General features: G+C 37.7%; 1 protein-coding gene across 2 annotated transcripts in view; it reads right to left on the reverse strand.

The window, feature by feature from the left end:
* Nucleotides 1–14633, reverse strand: part of LOC140246956 (C3 and PZP-like alpha-2-macroglobulin domain-containing protein 8) — a 39946-nt gene extending 25313 nt beyond the window's left edge. For both annotated transcript variants that reach the window (XM_072326270.1, XM_072326269.1), the window contains exon 1: nucleotides 14599–14633. The gene's annotated coding sequence lies outside the window, so the exon portion shown is untranslated. The remainder of the gene's footprint in view (nucleotides 1–14598) is intronic.
* Between the last annotated feature and the right edge of the window lie 450 nt (nucleotides 14634–15083).

Consider the following 15083-nt stretch of genomic DNA (forward strand, 5'->3'; position numbering starts at 1 on the left):
TATAATGAAAGAGCACTAATTTCTTTACCTCTTTCAGAAAGCAGGGGAATTATACTACCCTTAAAGGGAAGATAAACCCCGAGAACAATGTGGATTGAGTGAAAGCAGCAACATCAGTAGAACACATCAGTGAAAGTTTGAAGAAAATCGGACAATCGATGCAAAAGTTATGAATTTTTAAAGTTTTGATGTTGGAACCGCTGGATGAGGAGACTACTAGAGGTTATGACGTATGAGTGGACAACAATACCAAGAAAATATAAAGAAAATTCTGCAAAAATCCATTTTTCATGAAAATTACAAATTCCATCAACTTGATATTGATATATGTTAAGGGTAGCAATTATTCTCCCTGCTTTGTGAAAGAGGTTGGTCCATTGTTTTTTCATAATTCTAGAAAAGTGAATTTTTGTTGAATTTCCTTTATATTTTCTTTGTATTGTTGTCCACTCATACGTCATATCCTCTAGTAGTCTCCTCATCCAGCGGTTCCAACACCAAAACTTTAAAAATTCATAACTTTTGCATCGATTGTCCGATTTTCCTCAAACTTTCACTGATGTGTTCTACTAATGTTGCTGCTTTCACTCAATCCACATTGTTCCTGGGGTTTATCTTCCCTTTAACCATAGGTCAGTAACAAGTTGATGAAATGTGAAATATTCATTAAAAAATATTTGTTGACGTTTTTCTTTTATTTTCTTGAAATTGTTGTCCAAACATGACGTTAAAACTTATAGTCTTCTTTCCCAGTCAATATACCAATATCAAAACATTAAGAATCCATTACTCTGCATCAGTTGCCCAATTTTCCTCAAACTTTCACTGATGTGTTATACCTACTGTTGTTGCCTTTATTTAATCCACACTGCTCGTCTAGTTTGGTTTCCTTTAAAAAAAAATTGCGCGCTCAACCTGATCACCATGAGCGAGGTGTTCTATTAGGGGAGATCGCTGTTTTCCTGTGAAGTAAAACATTTTCCACTTTGTGTAATTTCTCTGTGTCTTTGCCACAATTCGTATGTGTTCAGATGATAAACTTAGCTTTCTTCATCAAGGCATTTACACATCGCTTTTGAGCATGATGCATCTGCTTGTTAATCTCCAGTTTTGTAGAACTTGATTTTCATTCTAACTGCTTGTTGTTAGAATGAAAATATTCATGGGGTATACCATTCGGTATTGAGGTGAATTGTGACCTTTGCAAGAGTCGTTAGTCAGGTGCAAAAGAACCCAGAGTACAGTAGCGGGTAACGTGTTGTAGACCTAGAAATATTCACTGCACTATATATATATATGTATATATATATATATATATATATATATATGTGTGTGTGTGTGTGTTTGTGTGCGTGTGTGTGTTGGTGTGTGTGTGAGTGTGTGTGTGTTTGTGTGTGTTGTTAGTATTGTTGATTTAATAATAATACTAATTATTATTATTATTATCATTATTATTATTATTATTATTATTATTATTATTATTATTATTATTATCATCATTATTATTGGTGTTATTATTATAAACAGAAGAACCAGCTGATATACGTGGCTTAACATTACTATGAGTATCAGCAAAAAAACAAAAACAAAAAACAAAAAAACAAAAAATCCTGTGGGTTTACTGATTTGAAAATCCGTCTAATTACTATTTTTTTTTTTTAAAATACAACGTTTAGGAAGGTTCATTCACACATTATTGCGGAATGATCAGATAATTATACATTCCACAACGCCAGTATGTTGTATTATAAAGTGCTACAGTGTCGTCTTCATGAGTTATAAGCAGATCTAATACATGACCTTGATAATGAGTTATCTCATTTATAATGTGTAATCATGTTTCAGACTGACGATTTCAAGGAATAGCTTTGCATTTGAAGTTGATGAGTCCATTTGGTATTTTGAAAACACCTCCAATCAGCAAGTTTGACGAGCAGAGAAGCTATCCATGAAAAACACTAGAAAACTTATCCAAAAAAGCCTGGTAGGCAGTGACATGTGGAAAAGGCATGCTTTAGGGTAGCCTTTTACTCTTAATATTGACATGTTTTTATCATTCTTGATACTTTGAAGTATACTACTAGTAAATGTGGCTGTATAACAGCAGGGCAAAAGAGTCAGAAGTAAAGACTAACAATAAACAGACACCCCATTCATTCCTTCCATTATACCGTACGGCATCATCATACTTATTATCACTAAGTAGTGAATGTAAAGAAATGAAGACCTTGCAGCTCATTCAAGTTCAACAGTGTACGTGAGAAATGCCAGGATGCAGCTAACAGCTCTTTCAAATTAACGTAAAAGGCCTGCATGAGCGCACAAAACACGAACCTTAACATACATGAAGTTATGACTCATGTACAATTCGGAGGTGATACAAACCCAAAATATAATTTGCTGACGTTCAGCCAAATCCTAAAAATTACTTAACACAAAAATGGTCAGGAGATTCACAAAGCACCTACTGGCGCAGTGATACACAAGATTCATTCAATGGCCAGGTGCCCTTTAAGAAGGCACACTGCTTTGGTCATGAGGACTGATAGCTGCTGAACATTATGCAGTAAACTTGGACAAGCTGACATAGATATCTCTAATAAACAGTTCGTTTCGAACGATGGAGATATTATAACTAATGAATTAATCCCCCTCCCCCATTATGGTCATGTAATGTATTGAACTAGTAAATGCATATGAAGGATATTATCCGCAGAACTTCACGCGTCATATGATAATATATTAGTGTTACTTGTTTATGAGTGTTAGCCACTGTTAATCAGTGACGATGGGTGATCTACTCCCATTTCGTCTTATACTATAGCCATAATAGTCTCAACCATGGTAGCTGTTTTGTCTGTAACCAGTTCGTCTAATGACCATTTTAGTCCAATTGCCTCATTACCAGTTGATCTTCTTCCAGATGGGCTATGCCCACCACTTCCTCTAATAACAATGGTTTATAGAAAAAATGGGGGGAAAATCAAGGAGACAAAACTGCAATTAGACTATCTCACTATTAGACGAAACTGTAATTAGCCAAACTGGGCATTTGACGAAATTGATATAGTAGACCGAGAGAGTTTAGGCGTAATGGTGTTCGACGAACTGGAAAGTAGACCATCTGATAGTAGACCACGTGGCAAAAGATCAATCGACCTGGGAGAGAGGGTTAGATGGAGTGAGGAGGGGAAGATTGGTGGCGTATTTGGCGGTCTACTATAGAGGGATCAAGAACAAAGAGAAAAGGAGGGATCGAGGAGGGTGGGGGAGGGGGCACATTCACGGGTGACCGTACGCAGACCGCATGAACACATAGAACTGTGAGGAAGCACTTCGTTGTACACTCACAGTATCGCACGTTTGCGTCGTTCACACTCACAATCGGGACTGGTACGAGGATTTCTAAACTTTAACCCTATAAAGCCCAAGGGGGGCACATTGTGCCCCCCCCCCCCACCAGATTTTCGTTTGCCACTCCTTCGCCCTTAATCCGATTTCAACCAAATTTGGTGACTTTTCCTACTATCTCATTGCAAACATTTTGATATATAATTTAACTATATTCGATGTTGCTCGTTGCCATGGCAACCATAAACTGCCAACCATGTCAGTCAGATTTTGCATTTTTTATTTCTGTTCCCATTTCATTTAACAGCATTGCAGTGTATGAAATGGATGTTTCTAGGCTGAAATCTGTTGAAGGAGCAAAATTTGAAGTAATTATGGTCCTGGAAAGTTTTTCATTTATTATTTTCTTTGTTTTTATGTGACAAAGCCATAAAACAATGGATATATTAGAGATAATTGAAAACAATGATATTTTCTAAAGATTGCCCTTATATTTTGAGTCATTTTGATTCCTTCACCCAAGTTACGCCTCTAATATCATTAATGTATCATATCATCAATATGCAATCTCAAAATTCCAGTATTATGCAAATATGAAATGTCATAACTATACATGTACCCATCCCAAACATTTCATCTCAGGTCTCATAATATACCATTAGGTTGGTATGAATAGCGCCCCCATGTGGTGACCTTCAGAAATTTCAACCATAACAAATAATAAAAGTCCACTTGCTTATTATTTGTTGCAAATATGAAAATGTTTGGTCTGTAATAAGACATAATGGGGATAAAAAAATTATACAGAACAATCATGTTTTTAGCATATTTCCTATGCATTTCTTTATATTTTGGTAATGGGTGACCTTGTGAAAATTAAAATGTACGGTCATGTAGAGTATGAGTTATTCTACCAGCGTGCCAAATATTGGTTGGAAGCTCCCAACCAGAGTTTTTATGCAACGGATTTTACATTCTTAGGGGGTGTTGCAAGAAAGTCGAGTTGCGATTAATTGCAAATATGTATTGCAACTTTGCAATAGATAGATCGATAGCAACTTGCAATCAATAAGCCTTTTCGCAGTCTCGACTGCGCATGCGCGACATTTTCTTGTCTCCAATTTTTTTGGAGATAAACAAGCCTGAGCGAGGCGACCTGACCGTGCGGAGTGTGCATCTTCACTCGTACTCGTACTCCGTACTACTAGAATCGCTGGATTTCCTTCATTTCTATCGCTATTTTGTTACTAACGAATGTCAGTAGTTTCATTGGCAAATATCTAAGCCCTAATATGTATTGTTAGTCTCGTTTAAAATGTATTTTTCCTACGATGCTTTCAACGAAATTTCACCAGTTAGTTAAAACATAACACATTTTATCACAAGTGGGACTGTGATATAACTACGATTAGAATATTTCCGAGCCGTGCCGTGTGACAAAACACAACTGAAATCGTGATTGAAATACCGAAATCTTATTCCATATTTACCATCCGAGCTAAGTAGGTATTGCAGACAAATTTTTAACGGGAGAATGTCATTCAATTTCAATGAAAAATTGTTCAAAATGAAAAAAAAAAATATTGTAATTTTGCTCTCTGCTCGTAATCCTGTCTTGAGCTTGGTACGCTAGTACATGGAGCATCGTTCAGTATAGCCATTCAACAATCTCAAAATAGCTCACTGGCGGCCAAAATCGTACACCTTCTTTTTCTGAAATCCAGTTATCAATCTCAACAAGGGGATCTGGATTTTTTTCCCCTCCAATGTTCAAAAGTTCTGCGTACTGCTCCGATCTCAATCTGTCTTCTTCCACTTCTGTCTGTTTCACTTTGAATCCAAGTTGTATGGTAAGGGTACCACCTATCGGCAGGGTACCTTGGCATCGGCACCCCCTGCGTATCATGGCTGTTTGCGTATAGTAGTAGCTATGAAAACAATAAAAACTCATAAACAACTAAAAAACCAAACTAAACAGTTTCAATTACACATCCGCTCAGTAACGACGGCTCTGAAATTCACGTGTATTATACCTATGGAGGGAGGAGGTGCCGATCGCTAGGTACCCTTTTAAGCTGCGCGAAGAAAACGGACAGCATGCACTAAAATTGCGCTATTTTATAACGGAGATTCATAATCAACGAGACGGTCACGACATTCAAAACTGCAGTATTTATGGCATATTTGAGGTAAGAATTAGGCGAATTTGTTTTACATTTTTGGAATAAACAAGCTACAACTTAGTCCTTAGGGTGACGATAGGTGGTACCCTCAATCATACAGCACTGAATACGAGAGCCTGTAGTTCGGCTTTTCTACCCACGGTTTTCAGTCCTCTTTCGCGAAGAAATATCTGTAATTCCTTCACAGTGAACTGTTGAATTTGTTCAAGACTAAACTGAACATCGTCTCCAGCCATTTTGAGTCATATAAAGGGGTCTAATATCCAATATTTTGCGAGTTTAATGAGCAAAACTATCAGGGCAGCGTGACTCGGTACACTCGGTCAGTGTGTATTGTACTCCGTTACGCATGGCAACGCTCTTTGTTTATCTCCAGCGATCCGCGAGTCTATCCCACAATGCACCGCGGCGCTGAGATAGCGAAATGGCTTATTGCAAGTTGCTGTTGCAAGAAGGGAGCTTGCAATTAAATGCAAGATGCAATTGATTGCAAGCTCCCTTTGCTGTACTTTGTATCTATAAAAGCAATTACTGGCAAGACAAGCCTAGCCAATTTGTCCATTTCTCAATGCATTTTGCATGCATAAGATGTTCCATACCTGCTTAATGAGCTGGTAGCTCAATGTGTTGTGTCTCTCCTGTGATGGAGGTTTGCTATGCGATCGTTGGGGATTCGAAACAGAGTAAGTTACAAAAATTGTCGATTTTCATCCCATTATTTACTCATTGTGTCATGTATTTAAAAGAGCTAGTTTCTTAGACTTACTTCTTATAAGAATTTTCTTGAAAAATGGGAAAATGTGTTTCCTATAACTGACAGAGTTGTGGCCGTCGCGACCACTCATTGGGCACACAGTACATCAATTATAGTCCCACACATAGCTTTTTGTATAGCATTTTTTTTTTTTGCATTGGCAAGCTCCTATAGGCCAGCTGAAAAAAAAAAAGTCGATGTTAACTAGACTTTCTGAAAGTACTCTATAAAAGTGTGAAAGTTCATTATCCAAATCCTACTTTCAAGCAGGATTAGGATTGAACTATCGGTAGAGTGCTGGTGAATGCTATATAAGCCTATATTATGGCGATGAATAGGTGCTAGGCCTACGCTACGCTTTACAGTACACAATTTACGTAGCCTATAATAATATGGAGAGTTTGTTTGCAAAAACCGATAAGTCCATTTTTGAAGATTTTGAAGTACGGTCTCTGTCATAAAGTACAAAATAATACCTTTTAAATGATATATTGGTCACTATATATAAAGGTATATTTTTGAAGTTATGGTCAAAAGAAGCAAACATTTTCTTATTATTCCCTTTATTTTTCTTGACCTTTAATCGCAAATATCTCCATTTGACAAATATGGACTTATCGGTTTTTGCAAACAAACTCTTCATATAGTCTACTCAACACTGTATAGGCCCTACTCTTCGTCTCTAGGACTAGAGTCTAGACTATAGTAGTTCGGTAGGCCTACCATCTAGATTTTACATAGCCTAGGCCTACCCCCTTGGCCTCATTCCCCTCCTGTACATATGGGCTAGTTATTTTGCAGTGATACTGTCCATGTGACGCAAAAGCTTGCTGAATTTTTGAATTGATGTGTAAATTTACTTTTGATACTCGATTAGACTGGCCTCTAGATGTGGTCTATAGGCCTCTAGTCTGTAGGCTATGGGCCTATTTGTGATTTGGGCTAGTTTCTAGACCTAGGTAGGGGTTTAGATCTAGGTAGAGGTTCTAGTAGAAGTTCTACTTTTGCAGGTCTTTAAGAAAGTTCAGAGTTGGCCCCAGGGTACGTGCTCCACGATTTCACTATTTTAGTCCAACGCCCAAATGGTTAGAACTAATCAACCCTATCAACCGTATCCGCAACCCCAACACAGACGTGCCGTTATTGATATTGGTGTAGGCCTTCAGCGCCCTGGGGTTAGTCTAAAACCTTCTTTGAGCAGGGAGGTGGAATCAAAGAGGTTGGAAAACCTCTTTGGGTGGAATAGACCTTGCTTTTTTAGGTGGTTCTGTTCTGGAATTTGGACGGATCAATTGAAATCATGCAATTTAGTGTTGACTTGCTGGATCAATAAAAAGCTAGGATTTAAAACGAACAAGGGCCAAGTGCATCTGTTTGGGTAACGATACGTAGTACTTATACACAGCCCAGGGCCCCAGTCGCTGTACTTTGCACCGCATCTGGTTGGGCTACTGTTTGGGGGGGGGGGGAATTGAACCATAATCTATAGCAAGTAGGCCTACCTACAAGTAATCAGAGTTGCAATGATAGTACTGTAGTGTAAGTGTATCAAACAGTGCCAGTAAGTTTTGTAATACAGTGTGTAAATATAGGTCTATAGTCGCCAAGTCTGAAATTTCAGACAAAAAGCGTACGGATAAGATGAGCAAACTGACTGTAGGATATCCAAGCAGAAATATTTACATGTGTCGGTGCTTTTGTTGAAAACAAGTGGTTGAAGGTGTATATGAAAGCTACCTAGGCCTGGAATTCAAGTGATTTACTTGATGGAGTCATTATGAGTACCTGGTACAACAATTCTTAATGCTCTTTTTGTTTTAGGGGAAAAACAAATAGGCCTTGTTAGAATGCATTGAAACAAAAGGTATTTATGGACACTTACCAATTTGATACCAGAATTTGCATAGTACTCTACTACTTACAAGGTGTGTGCCACCCTACAGTGTAGTTGTATGTAACCCCGTAGGCCTACCCAAGCCCCAAGTCACAGTGACCTCCGGATTTGGGAGATGAGGAATCAGTTGAGAGAGCTTGCAATAGGCAGGACACATGAGAGCCTAAATGGATATGTGGTTTGCAATGTATTATACAGCACTAAAATATTGTATTATGTCTGCATATGAATATGAGTGGGAGCTGATGGATTGATGGGCAGTCAACAGTCAACCGTGCCTAAGTCGATTTAATTTGGACTAAAGAAATATATTCTGCTTCAAGAAAATTCAACTTATGAAGATTAAGATTAATAGAATATAAAGAGGATGTGAAAAGACCTACACTTTGGTGATTATTTGACTTTTATATGCAAGATGAATGACTGTATAGAGGAATAATCTGTTAGAGAAGGGAGGATATAAAAGCAGTTCAAAGACTGTTCCAACATTATTGTAATATCAAGAAAAAAGTGCCTACTTCTAAACATCAATGTCCATTTTGTTCCTACATTGTTTGGTTGTAATTTTGCAAATTCTCATTGCTCTTTTGTACTTCCGCACAATGAGACAATTTTATCTGTTCTATCAACAGGGAAAGGAAGAAAAAGAAGAGAAAAACCATGTTTCTTCAAGACCGGGACTCACACCAGCATGAGAATTCCAGCCACTGCACATAGATGGTAAGTGAATATTGTACATTGTACGATAATTTCTAGTTAAGAGAGAGAGAATGAAATGTGTAGAACCTCTCAGCTTGAAATGTGAATAGATTGATTTATTGGAATCTGTCATTATTGTTTTAGGATAAATTCTGATGTGATGTCTCATTTGAGGATACTTGTACAATGACTTCATCCTACTGAACAAGAAAATGTACAGCATGGCATAGTAATGAGTAAAGAAGACTTCGCGGCAGTTCATTCAAGATTATTAGCAAAAATGATGCATTGAAATTTACATAACACAAATTTACCCATAATGAAAGGAATGTTTTGTACAGCAATGGCTTGCATTATGTTTGATAGAGAGTTTAGACATTCAAATCTCTTCATCATGCCCCCTGAAAACTGAAAATGCTCTACATATCCTGACAGTAGTATTCAGGCCTTCATGATTCAGGTACATTGTATTATTTTGGCGCATGAAGTTGCATGTAATACATATTCTTCAGTATATTACTGATTGTTTGAAATTTCCCTCATTTTCAAATGAAAATGTTGGCACCATCATACCTTTACGCAAACACCTTTTGAATGTCCACAAATTAACTTTGTGAGTGCAGTGTTTCCATTTTTATTTCCCATTTCTTATTTCTTCAATATTTCTTGTGTCATGTATAGGTATAACTTCTGTGAATCAAGGGGAATGGCAGCTGAGGGCAGACAGGCCAAACTTGAAGTCAGGAGACGGTATACACTGCAGAGGATGAGCAGCTCGCTGTCAACAATGAGGAAAAGTGCGAACAAAACAAGGAAGTGATTTTTTAAACACATTTCATCAGGCGAGGTTATCACTCTTAGAAAACAAGGGACACGCGAAGCATGCAGTGTTTCAGAGCTGCAACAAGTGCATGGGCAGTAATAATCTCGGCTGCATCACATGCATCCAAGTGTGTTAGCTACAATAACAGCACGTTGTGCTTTTCGAAGATATTGAAGAGTGCTCTGGATATTTCGCCCCTGTCACTTATTCTGTGTGAGTCATTTATTCTGCAGTATTAGCACTGATAATGGGACACATCATCATCCTCTTACTGAACCAGTGTTCAAGAAGTTACATGTAACATCCAAAACCCTCCACGTAGAGATTGGCAGAAAACATATTGCAGAGCCCTGTTTTGTTCTTTTCCATGGGAAGACATGTTCAGTCCATGATGTGAGTATGTGTATATGCAGGGAGGTGACTCACCTCCGCTCCCTGCCATGGTATATGTATGTACACTGTAAAGCACCAATATGGTTTGTTACTCTGAAGGCTCGTAAGTCTCAGCCATATTCCATTTCAGGCTATCAAACCTTTAGAATAAGGAACATTCAAAATAACAAACAGTTGTAATAAAGGACATCTTCGAACTCAAAACTGCCTAGGTATATTTTGAGACAGTTCATGTTTCTTGGTGATGAAAAAGTTCTTTAATAAGTACTGGTTGAAATCATGGTGATCTTGATCTTGTGTACAGTTGTGTAGCACCACCTGGGGGCAGATGATCCTGTGCTGTGGCAAGATGGCACAGAATTTGATTTCTCAGCAATTGATCCACTTATTTGTATTGCATTCATGGGTCCTGGGATGGTTCTCACTAGAAGGCTAGAAGGTAGTTACGAGATATGTATGAAACCATATTTTCTAACAAGCTGCATCTGTTTCACGCTAGCACAAAAGATCAGTAGATACTGCTGTGGGCCAATTTGCAGATTACATTACTAATCAGTTTTACAAAGTTACATGTATACAGTGAACGCAATGGTGAATCTTTTTTGGTTAATATGTTGTTTCCCAGTTGACATTGTGATATTGTAGCATAATTGTACACATTTCTAGTGCATTTGCATACATTTTTTGGCAAAAAATTAACAGCTCTGCAAGTCGGAACTATTTTTCGCTGTAACATTTGGTTAACATAAACTTAATAAAGACATGTTTGTATGAGTAGATCACAGCACAAGTATACAAATGCAGGTAAGTTACATGCATAGATAAGCTAACTTTATGCGTGGTTGTCTTGATATTCAGTAATGTATTAGTACCTCTATGACCATGCATGCTTATAAGATATCATGAGTGCATGACAGTGGGGAACACACACATGATTATTAACTATTCAGTCATAGATGTGGGTTAATGTTGAGCTCAGTTGATGGTATGATCTGGGATAGATAGGGTTTATGCAATGGGAAGAGAAACTTGGTGTAATTCAGATGTGAGTGCATGATGTTATGAAGATGTTCATGTCATACACTACATATATATGTGTTCAGTCGTGCTGAACTGCAGAGAAGACATAAGGTATAGAATACAGATTTCAATGTGGAAGCTTTGACACATTTAGTGATAGGCCTACATGTCCTTGGAAGAGAGCATGTGAAGTAATCCTATTTATGAGGATAGCTACAGGTAGTTGACTGAAGGGTTTCCAGCAGACTGTCAACCAGTTTGCAATTAAGCATGCTACAAAGAATGTTCATTTAATTTATCAGTTTTAAGTATAAATGAATCTGATTATTGATTTAAAAAAAAAACCCATAAAAACAAATTAAAAAATCACAAGCAAGGGATTAACGAAAACATTACTCTTTGCTCACTGTTTTAATGGAGTCAATCACACAGTGAATAGGGAGCTATGTATTGAGCAACATACAAGAAACAAACAATCAGCAGTAATGAATTATTGAATCTAGTAATTATTCCAGTAGTTTAATGTTACATATATCATAATAATATGTAACACTTTGATTTACTCACCCCTTCTCATTTTGTAGGTGTAACTAGTGTTTCATATTATGAGGATTGTATACTAAGTACACGGGCAATTGGCTCTTCTGTACTCAGCAAGGTGTGCATTCTTATTAACTGCCTTTTCATACTCGTAGTATGCTTCTCTTTTGCACATTTCTCTGTACTATCATTCATTATAATATGAACATTTCTTTCAATATGAGAGCAACAAGAAAAGAGGTACAATGTAGGGGTCCTACATATCTGTGAAAGTGCACGCTGTCTTGTTCAGCGAGACAGTGTGTTTTTTGTCTCCATCATGTCTTGTCATCAATTGCCCAGCATCATCTGATATGGGGCAAATGGTGGGGAGGGGGGGTTGGATGAGGAGCAAGCTTAATTTGCGATACTGTACGCGCCATATATTTAACAAGTATTTATCAAGACTGAGACAAATTGTGCAAGTAGTTCAATTCATGATTGTGGGGTACAAAGTACTGAATGTAGAAATATAATTATGTTTGCAAATGCACCCTAATGTCAGTGTCAGAGTTGATATTTTTGTGTGTCTTCAAATTCATGGATACATGTAGCAGCTGTCTTGGGAAATTCATGAAGATATATACCTTGCAGAATATTGCGCATATACAGTAGGTTGATTTTAGTGTGGTATGGTGTATATCATGTAATGCATCATATTCACACTTTACGTCATTAAAAAAAAAAATGTCATTCTAGTGCTTACAGCTGCTTTAATAAATACTTGAAGTGCACCTTTAAAGTACCATCCTGACATGCGCCAAAATTTCTTCTGAATTTCCTGAAAACTGCAGGTGAATTTAAATCTGCATTTTTAAACTTGAGTTTACGGTCAGAATGCACTGTTTCCATAACAACAGAATTTCAACTATACTCTTGTTAAATGTGTCCATCACAAATTTGCACTGACCTTGCTATGTGTGTTTGTGTGTCTGTCTGTCTGTGTGTATACATAAGTGTAGTACCTCGTGAGTACCTGGTGAATTTGACTACAGGTACTTCCACAGTTATTGTGGAAGTAGTTCACTCAAAAAGATTTCAAGAAAATATGCAGTAACCATGGCAACACGTCACATACAAACAGAAAGAGTGTCTTACATAACTACACCTTTTGATCATTACACGCCCTACATACTGAATTTGAAATAAATAAACTAATAGTTGGTTCAGCAATGTTTTGGGTAGTTACCATGGCAACGCTTTCCCCGACAGACACAAAAAACATGTCTTGCATATCTACATCTCAATGTCATTATGTACACCAAATTTGATTTCAGTTTCTTCAAAATAGTGAAAGAAGTTCAAATCTTAAGATTTTCAAGAAAATATGCCGTTACCATGGCAACGCTTGTTGCGTACAAATACAATTAAGTGTGTCTTGCATAATTGCACCTATAGATCATTATACATTCCAAATTTGAAACGAATTGCTGAAATACTATGAAAGTAGTTCACAAGGTTTTTGGAAAATTGTGATTACCATGGCAACGCTTTCTCTGACAAACACAAAAACATGTCTTACACGTCTACACCTCAATGTCATCATGTACACCAAATTTGAGTTCCATTGCTTTAAAACTCGAAATAGTTTAACCCCACATGATTTTCAAAGAAAAAATTGCCGTTACCATGGCAACGCCCTGTCAGGTACAAACACAAAGTGTGTCCTGCATAACTACATTTATAGATCATTATACATACCAAATTGGAAACAATTTTGAAATGTAAACAATTTTGAAAAAAAAAATAAAAAAAAGATAAATGAAATTTTGAAATTTGCTTAAATACTGTGAAAGCAGTTCACTCCACAACGTTTTGGGAAATTTGTGGTTACCATGGCAACGCTTTATCCGACAAACACAAAAAACATGTCTTGCACATCTACACCTCAATGTCATTATGTACACCAAATTTGAGGTCAAGTGCCTCAAAATTGTGGAAGGAGTTCACTCCACAAGATTTTCAAGAAAATATGCCGTTACCATGGCAACGCCTTGTCGGGTACAAACACAAAGGCCCGTATTCTGCTAAAAACTTAGACCCGAGTTTAAACCTACGCCTGGGTCTAAAGTGGGTTTTGGGGGTTTAAACCTGGGTTTAAACCACCAGTTTAGACCCAGGTTTAAACCTAGGTTTAATTTGTATTCTACTAATTCCAGCTGTGGTCTAAATAGGGTTTAAATTAAACCTACCCAGGAGGAGTTTTATTTCCGAGTTTAAATCGAGTCTATTAGTATTACGATGACTGGTAAGGGTACCAGCACACAGATCAACGCTAATGGCACAAAACGAGTGGCTGGCTAGATACAGCAGCAGCTGCCTGCAGCTGGCTTGCCGGCCACACGCGTGTACACACGAGATACGCCTAAGATACTACGTACTAGATCTAACGTTAGCTAGTATACATACTCGTACACTTAGAAGAGACTCGAGATCTAAATGTTAGAAATACTAGTCCTAATACTCCCTGTACTAATAAGTATACGTTAGTCTAGACTTTACGATGAAAATAACCTGAAGACTAGACCAAGAACTCAATGTAGGACTAGAGGGTAGAGCCTGAGGTCGATTTGGCATAGGCTAGTGTAAGATAGACTAGATCGAGAACCTAGATCGTAGGACTAACGTTAGGACTAGGAGTAGGGTCCTACTAACGTTAGTAGAACCTATTCGAATAGCTAGAGTACATTATTGTAACGTGAGGACTAACGTTAACAGTGTTAGATCTATTTAAAGTTAGGTTAGTGTGGTACAGTAGGCAAAATCTAACCAGTTAACTTAGGTCTATTACTTCTATCGAGATAGGGTTGATATAGGCCTAGATCTATTTCTAAATTTTAGAATGGTTTCCATTTTTATAAACTGACAATCTTAAGAGAAAAGCTTTTATTCAATTTCCTACCTCAAAGTCCTGGTTTGATCAATCGCCAATCCATTCCGAACTCACGATTCAATCGACATAAAAAGCCATGTCCCATCCAGCGCACACAGCAACCGTGCCGCCGGCCGGCGCGGCGCGATGGCTCTGCTGGTACTGAGCATTCAAAGCTAGCTAGCCATCGCCAGGATCTAGGAATACTGTACGAGCTGAAATAGCGCTACGATACGCTTACCATTGTATCCTGTGATGTGCGTCGCACACGTACACAAACTGTACAGTAATGTACAGTGCTTCACGAGTCGTCGCAAGCAAAAATACAGCATGCCCTTATTCGACATAAATACCCGTAAAAACTATTCAAAATCCAAGAAATTCACGCTCATGTGGCTGATACACTGCCAATAACGAATTTAAGTGGATTTGTGGAGAGAAAAGTACTCAGAGAGGGAGAATTTCTTCTTCCATAGAGGGCACCATGGTGGCTTGACCCAAGACTATTTCGGGTT

The sequence above is a fragment of the Diadema setosum genome, chromosome 3 (assembly GCF_964275005.1).
Source record: "Diadema setosum chromosome 3, eeDiaSeto1, whole genome shotgun sequence".
Taxonomy (NCBI): domain Eukaryota; kingdom Metazoa; phylum Echinodermata; class Echinoidea; order Diadematoida; family Diadematidae; genus Diadema; species Diadema setosum.